Source organism: Choloepus didactylus, chromosome 13 (assembly GCF_015220235.1).
Source record: "Choloepus didactylus isolate mChoDid1 chromosome 13, mChoDid1.pri, whole genome shotgun sequence".
Taxonomy (NCBI): domain Eukaryota; kingdom Metazoa; phylum Chordata; class Mammalia; order Pilosa; family Megalonychidae; genus Choloepus; species Choloepus didactylus.
The window spans coordinates 14,132,909-14,141,604 of record NC_051319.1 but is presented as its reverse complement, the minus strand read 5'-3'; positions in this window follow the sequence as shown (position 1 = coordinate 14,141,604).

Below are 8,696 nucleotides of genomic sequence, written 5' to 3'. Positions count from 1 at the left end.
ACCTGAAAGCCTATGGGTAACTGGGAGGAAGAAGATAAACCCATGTGAACAGTGGTAGTCAGGGAAGACTTCATAGAGAGGTAATATTTGTAATGGATCTAAAAGATGGGTTGGATCTGAGTAGGTAGAGAGGATCTGACAGGTCATTTCAGGTGGGAGAACAGCAGGAGCAGAGAGCAAAGACAAGAGTCTGAAATGAGCAAGGCATGTGTCTTAGTTCAGGTCCTCCAAGAAGCAGATACCAAAATGGAATCAAATTTACAATGACTTTATTAGGGGGAATGACTGTGTGAGAGAGGGAGTGAATTAGTCAGGGTTCCCCAGAGAAACAGAAACAACGGGATGATGTATATACACACAGAGATACATATATATATATATTAAAAGATTTATTATAAGGAATTGGTTCACAGAAGCATTGGGGCTGGCAAGTCTGAACTCTGTAGAACAGGCAAAGGCTGGGGACTCCAATCAAGGTGATATTGAAGTTCTTTCACTGAATTCCCCAGGGGAAGCTGATTGGCTGGAAATTCTGACAAGAGCCAATGTTGAAGTAAAAGCAGAAATCCTGTGACCTCTGAAACCCTCAGTTCTGGCTTTTGGGGCCTCCAACTGATTGGATACAGAGATTACCCATTGTAGATGCAAATGCCATCTATGAAATTCCTTCAGAGTAACAAGTAGGCCAGTGTTTGAACAAACAACTAGATACCATAACCTAGCCAAGTTGACACATGAAATTAACCATCCCAGGGGGGTAGTTGGAGAAGGCTGGAGAGCTGTCAGACCAAAACGTTTGTCTGAATTGGAGTGAAGGTAACAGAGAAAGGTGGAGGCCTGGAAGTATCCTAGACCAATGTACAGGGTAAGGTAGAGTCAGGCAAGACTGTCAGGACATCCTTGAGCCAAAGCTGGCCATCAGAGGAGTCCCATGTCTCCCAGGAACAGGCTGCCTAGAATCCCTGCTTTGCTCAGTTATTGGCTGGACTTTGAGAAGTTGGGAAGCATGGCCTTGGAGCAAAAGTGTTGATGGATTTTGGAGCACAGCCACTGAGGCCCTTGGTCAATTAAACTCTCTGTAGTTGGAGATCTGCGAGGTACATTCTCATGGCTATCACAGAGTGTCCTGGGAAAGAGTGAGAAGACTGTCCTGAGAGGAGAGGGTATATTTATGCAACAGTAGGAGATGGTTTCTACTTTCACCTTCAAGAAATCGTTTGATTTCTATGGCTGGACAGAGAACATGATGGTTATGGAAGCCTTGATAATGCAACTTCACCCTTTAAGTACCCCAGGGGCTAGGGACATATGCAAGAGGTGGATGGTGGGCTCATGTCAGTGAAGAGTAAGTCAGGAGTGGTCAATGCATTCTTGGCATCCAGTCCTCCTTCCATTGTGCCTCCCTATACTGCAGAAGCTGGAAAGCTCCAGACTACATTTTCCAGGCTCCTTTGCAGCTATCATTCTGGATGCAAATGAAGTTCTGCCAGTTAGATGCACTGGTGGGAGAGATAGAAAGCAGAAATGAGGCAAAGGCTGTTTTAGCATATTTTTGCATATTTTCTGCTGGCAACTGAGGTCATGGAGACTTTTAGTTTTTATGCAGCAGCATTCCAGAGTGCTGTCTCCAACTTCAAGAGTTGGAGAAGCTTTAAGAGTTGCAAAGGTGGCATCTTCCTGATCCCCGAACCACAGCTATAGTGGTTTTTTTCTTGAACTAATAGTTCCACTGGTGGCTTCCTGATACCCCCACCTTCCTGATAGCAGCATAGAGCACATACCCAGTTAGGCCAGTTCAGCAGGGTTGTTCTAGGAATCACTTCTGGAGGCCCAACATGATGTCTGCTCTTATAGCTTTTCCAGTGGTTTTGTAAGCATCCAATTTCCTGTATTAAATAATTTGTTGCTTAAAATACCTACAGTGGTTTTCATTTCTTGTACTTTACCCAGACTTATGTGAAGGAGAAGTTTTCTATTAAGGTACATATTGTTGATATGGAGTGGAAACCACAGCAGAATGGAATCTAGTTCAGAAACAGATCTGCCTGGCCATTGCTCTAATCTATATCCTTCTTCATGCTAGTTGAACTCCTCCCGTACTTCCACCCAGTTCTGTCCCCTGTGGGCGTGAAGAGATTACTTTCACTGACCAACCTCAAAAGCGAATGGGGAGGTGGTCTAAGTCTCAGATTTTGCCATGTGGGAACCAAAATAACTGGGCTCCCCCTGCCTCTGTGTATTTGCTCCTATAGATGGTTTTTCTCTTGGTTCCAAGAGCATCCAAGTTTTTCTCATCAGGGTTTTTCCACTTGTGTCTGAGATGCCTTTCCTCATCAAAAGATGAGGAAGGGATCTTTTGCATCCTTCAGGTTTTAGCTCAAATGTTACCTCCTTATTTAATGTAAACACTCACTGTTGTTTTAGGACATCTCCCCGTTTTACAGTGAGATGTACTTCAAATTCAAGCCATAAGAAACTCAAGCCTTACCTCTGATCAAACAAAAGCTTTGCTATATCCCAGCAATTAAATATGAGGTACAATACAAAAGGAAATTTGTTTCCATTATCTATTGCTGTGTGACAAGCTACTTCAAAATTTAGTGGCTTGAAACAACAATTTATTATCAACTCTCATAGTTCTGTGAGTTAAGGTGGCTTAGCTGGGTGGTTCTTCTGCTGTTCTTTCTTACGGTTTCTTATACCGTTGCAGTCAGATGTTGGCTAGAGCTAGAATTTCCAAAATGGTTTCACTCACATGTCTGGTGCTTTGACAAGGATGGCTGGAAGGCTGGACCCAGTTGGATACTGGGATGGTTGGGCTTCTCTCTCTCCATGAAGTCTCAGGGCCTCTCCCTGTCCACATGGCCTTTCCACATGATATCTCCAAGTAGTTTCTCCAGAAGGATAGGTAGACTTCTTACTTGGTGGCCTGGGGCTCCCCACAGCACATTAGCAAAAGCTGCCAGTCTTTCTTAAGGCAGATTGCTGGCACTGGCACAATATCACTCTGCCATACCCTTTTGATTAAAGCAAGTTACAGAGACAGCCCAGATTCTATGTTGGAGGGACTATGCAAGAGTGTGAATACCAGGAGGCCTGGGAAATTAGGGTCCATCTTTGCAGATTGGCTACCACGATATTTAAACATAGCTAGTCAAAGGACTTAGCCAATATCCATGAAGCTGGCTAATGAGTAACAACGATGATCATTCATGATGATGATGATGATGATGAACGCAGAGAAGAAGGAGAAATCTATATGCTGTTTAAAACTATTTTTTCTCCCTAGGAATAGAGAGAGTTCATAGGAAACCATAGGAAGATTCTCCAAGCGCCTGAAGCCAAAATGAAGATAAAAGAATCAAAAAAGTTAAAAGCCATCTGTTCTAGTTTGCTAATGCTGCCAGAATGCAAAACACCAGAAATGGATTGGCTTTTATAAAAGGTGGGTTTATTTGCTTACACAGTTACAGTCTTAAGGCCATAAAGTGTCCAAGGTAATGCATCAACAATTGGTTACCTTCACTGGAGGATGGCCAGTGGTGTCTGGAAAACCTCTGTTAGCTGGGAAGGCACATGGCTGGCGTCTGCTCCAGAGTTCTGCTTTCAAAATGGCTTTCTCCCAGGACATTCCTCTCTAGGCTTCAGCTCCTCAAAAATGTCACTCTCAGTTGCTTTTGGGGCATTTGTCCTCTCTTAGCTTCTCCGGAGCAAAAGTCTGCTTTCAACAGCTGTCTCCAAAATGTCTCTGTAAGTTGAAGCTCCTCTCTCAGTTCCTATGCGTTCTTCAAAGTGTCCCTCTTGGCTGTAGCAAGCTCGCTCCTTCTGTCTAAGCTTATATAGTGCTCCAGTAAACGAATCAAGGCCCATGCTGAATGGGTGGGACCACACCTCCATGGAAACTATCTAACAAGAGTTATCACCCACAGTTGGATGGGGTGTGTCTCCATGGAAACAACCTAATCCAAACATTCCAACTTAATCCCCACGAATTCATCTGCCTCCACAAGACCGCATCAAAGAACATGGCCTTTTCTGGGGAACATAATATATACAAACTGGCACACCATCATAGATAGATAGCTCTCTGGAAAAGCTTTAGGACTGATATGTCATCTTATTCGAGAAGCAAAGTGGACATTAAATTTCATAAATAGGTGGATATTGATAACCTAAAAGAGAGAGGTGTTTTTTTAATAATAAATTTTATTTTGAAATAAGTTCAATCTTACAGGAACAGTTGCAAAAACAGTACAAACCCCATACATAGAACTCCATCATACCCTGATCCCCCTCCCCCGATATCCCGATCCATCACCTTTGAGATCCTGTCACACCACTGTCTCTTTCTTTCCCTCCCTCTCTCCCTCCCTCTCTCCCTCCCTAACACCCATCATCTATTGCTCTGTCCTCTGAAAATATGAGAGCAAGCTGCACATATCTTTGAACAAACAATATAATTCACATATACATTTCCCATGGACAAGAACATTATTTTATGCAATCTCATTAAATGCAGCTAAGAAGTTCAAGAAATTCAACACTGATATAAAGCTTACATGCTATATTTCCTATTTTTTCTTTTCTTGTGTCCCATCTGTGTCCCTTTGAGCCTCCTCTCCTCTGACCTCAGATCCCATCCAGGAGCATCCTTGGCATTTAATTGTCATCTATTTAGACTGTCTTTTTTTTTTTTTTTTCAATTGTGGAAAGATATATATAGCCTAAATCTTCCTATTCCACCCCTCCCTAGCATTCCATTAGTGGGATTAATCACATTTAGAATGTTGCAATGCTATCACCTTTGGACCATCCATTCTAGAAGTTTCCCTTCACCCCAAACAAAAACCCTACTCTCATTTCTTAACTCCCCATTGCCCCTTCCCCCACTTCTTGGAACCCCTACTCTACTTTTCATCTGTTCGATCATATTCTCTGATACTTTCTTTGTGTTTACCATGGGGCTTAAATTTAACATCTTAAATCTATAACAATCTTGTTTTTCTTTGATACCAACTTAACTTCAATAGGACATGTAAACTGTGTTCCTATACTCCTCCATTCCCCCACCTTTATGTAGTTCTTGTCAAAAATTACATATTTTACATTGAGTCCAAAACCACCGATTTATCATTACAGTTTATGTATTTTAGATCCTGTAGGAAGTAAATAGTGGAGTTATAAATCAACAATACAGTAGTACTGGTCTTTATATTTACCATGTGATCTTTACTGGAAATCTTTATTTCTTCATGTGGTTTCAGTCAATTGTTTAGTGTCCCTTCCTTTCAGCCTGCTTAGGACTGATCTACTGGTGATAAAGTCCCTCAGCTTTTGATTATCCGGGAATGTTTTCATCTCCCTCTCATTTTTATCCTTCAGGTGTTTGTGATTTCTCCAAGTCTCTGATGGTTATTGACTTCTATTTGTATTCCATTGTGGTCAGAGAATGTGCTTTGAACAAATTCATTTTTTAATTTTTTATTTTATTGAGGCTTGTTTTTATGTCTCTGCATACAGTCCATTCTGGAGAAAGATCTGTGATCATTAGTGAAGAACGTGTGTCCCAGTGACCTGGGATGTAATATTCTATATATGTCTGTTAAAAGTCTCTATATCTCTCTCTCATTTCTTTGTTTCTCTGTCAGTAGGGCTCGCTTTAGCATCTGAAGTAGGGCAGGTCTTTTATTAGCAAACTCTCTCAGCATTTCTTTGTCTGTGAAAAATTTAAGCTCTCCCTCAGATTTGAAGGAGAGGTTTGCTGGATAAAGTATTCTTGGTTGGAAATTTTTCTCGCTCAGAATTTTAAATATGTCATGTCACTGCCTTCTCACCTCCATGGTGGCCGCTGAGTAGTCATTACTTAGTCTTATGTTGTTTCCTTTGCATGTGGTGAATTTCTTTTCTCTTGCTGCTTTCAGAACTTGCTCCTTCTCTTCAGTATTTGACAGTCTGATCAGAATATGTCTTGGAGTGGGTTTGTTTGAATTTATTCTATTTGGAGTTCGCTGGGCATTTATGCTTTGTGTATTTATATTGTGTATAAGGTTTGGGAAGTTTTCCCCAACAATTTCTTTGAATACTCTTTCTAGACTTTTACCCTTCTCTTCCCCTCCTGGGACACCAATGAGTCTTAAATTCGGATGTTTTATTTTATCTATCTTATCCCTGAGATCCATTTCAATTTTTTCAATTTTTTTCCCCATTCTTTCTTTTGTTCTTCCATTTTCTGTTCTGTGCTCCTCGAGGAGGCTGAGTTGTTGTTCAGCTTCCTCTAATCTTGTATTATGAGTATCCAGAGTCTTTTTAATTTGGCCTACAGTTTCTTTAATTTCCATAAGATCTTCTATTTTTTTTATTTACTCTTGCAATATCTTCTTTATGCTCTTCTGGGGTCTTCTTTATATCTTTTATATTCTGTGCCATGCTCTTCTTCAAGTCTTTTATATCCTGTGCCATGCTCCCATTGCCTGTCTGTAGTTCTTTGATTAATTCTGCCAGGAACTGTGTGTTTTCGGATCTTTTGATTTGAGTGTTTGGGTTCGGGTTCTCCATGTCATCTGGTTTTATCATATGCTTTAAGATTTTCTGTTGTTTTTGGCCTCTTGGCATTTGCTTTACTTGATCTTTAATTTGTTAGAATTGCAGCTTGGTGACATACACTTTCTCTAACTAACAAGCAGATGGCGTCCGTGAGTCACTTATTCCCCTCAAGTCAGTTCTCCCCAACTTTGTGGTGTGTGGGGATCTGATTCTTTTGGGGTCCAATTGGTGCACTTAATTTGGGTGTGTTGTTGGTGCTGTCTGCCCTCAATGAGGGGCGTGTGCCTGAGTGGTTAGGGAGGAAGGGCAGGTTTAATAATCAAACCTCCCAGGTGTTTCCAGAGATTGAAGGCTGTTCTCTGCCGCTGACACAAAAGTCCTTGGTATTGGCGTAGGTTCCCTGGGATTTCCAAGCAGTTCCCCTTCCCTGCTGTGCTTTTCCAGGACCTCTGTTGGGGGGGAAGGCTGTGCCATGTCACAAGTGAGTGCCGGCCTCCAGGGAAGCCCTGGGCCACCGGGCTGTGTAGGCGCATTCCCAGCCCGCTTCAAAGATGGTTGAATGGGACGCGTTAACTTCCCCCTTTCCACACAGCTCCGCCCTCCCAGCTCTGGGACAATCAGCCATGGGTGTATTCAAGGCCACTGTCCATGGCCAATATTGCGTTGTGTAAGCAGTGCTGCGGGAAAGACTCCCTGTCAGGCTGGGTTTCTTGGCTTGGCTCTGCGCTGCGTGCTCGGCCCCGGGCAGGAGTAGCTCCGCCTGCTGGGGAGACCGCTGCAAGTTGTGCTTCTCCCCTGTGCTACCCTGGACCCGAGACAATCAGCAGTGGGTGTGGGAAGAGGTATCCTCCACCCCAGACACCGAGGTGTTAGTCCAGACCGCTCCTGTCTTATCTGCAGCTGTTCCTGGGCTTCTCTTTTTTTTTTTTTTTTAAAAAAAAAAAAACGCCAACCCACCGTTTCCCCACACCGCAGCGTGCCCGAGGGACTCAGCCGACTCACTCACTCATTTCAGAATTCTGACTCCTGGTTTCACCAAACGCACATTCCCTGTGGCTTTAGCAGAAATTGTCCAGCTGTTGCTACTCTGGAAGTGGTGTTCTGGGTCACTTTCTGGTTTTTTATTTAATGTTTTCCATGGAGGTGTTTTTTTCTCTGTCTCACCTAGCCGTCATCTTAGGTTCCTCCCTCAAGAGAGAGGTTTTAATGGAAAGTTGGGTTGGAAGCCAAAATACAGTGGATTGAGGAGTGAGTGGGAGGTGGCAACATGGGCAGGGCAAGACAACTTTTTTAAGCAATATGGCCAGGCATGCTGAAGAACTGATGAGGATGGAAACTGGCACAGTCTTTCTGGATGGTAATTTGGCAACATGTTACAAAAGCCTTGAATATGTTGATATCTTTTGATCCACCTATTCAACTTCTAAGAAATAAGCTTAATGCAATAATTAGGTATGTGGAAAGATATATATATAACAGGAAATTTACTTAAGAATTTTTTGTTTTATTGTGAAATATACCATATATGCATACACACAATATTTTACTTTATTTTAAAGATTAGTAATTAAGCAAGAAACTGTATAGCTGCTATCCTGGATAAAAAGTAAAAATGGCACCCATGTGCTCCTTCCTGATTTCACACTGTTCTTCCCCACTAGGAATAACAATTGTCCTAACCTTTGAACAATCATTTCTTTGCTTTTTCTTTATAATTTTACCACCTTTGAATATATCTCTACATGACATGTTTAGTTTTGTCTTCCTTTGAATTTTTTTTTTAATCTTCATTTTATTGAGATATATTCACATACCACGCAGTCATACAAAACAAATCGTACTTTCGATTGTTCACAGTTCCATTACATAGTGGTACATTCATCACCCAAATCAATCCCTGACACCTTCATTAGCACACACACAAAAATAACAAGAATAATAATTAGAGTGAAAAAGAGCAATTGAAGTAAAAAAGAACACTGGGTACCTTTGTCTGTTTGTTTCCTTCCCCTATTTTTCTACTCATCCATCCATAAACTAGACAAAGTGGAGTGTGGTCCTTATGGCTTTCCCAATCCCATTGTCACCCCTCATAAGCTACATTTTTATACAACTGTCTTCAAGATTCATGGGTTCTGGGTTGTAGTTTGATA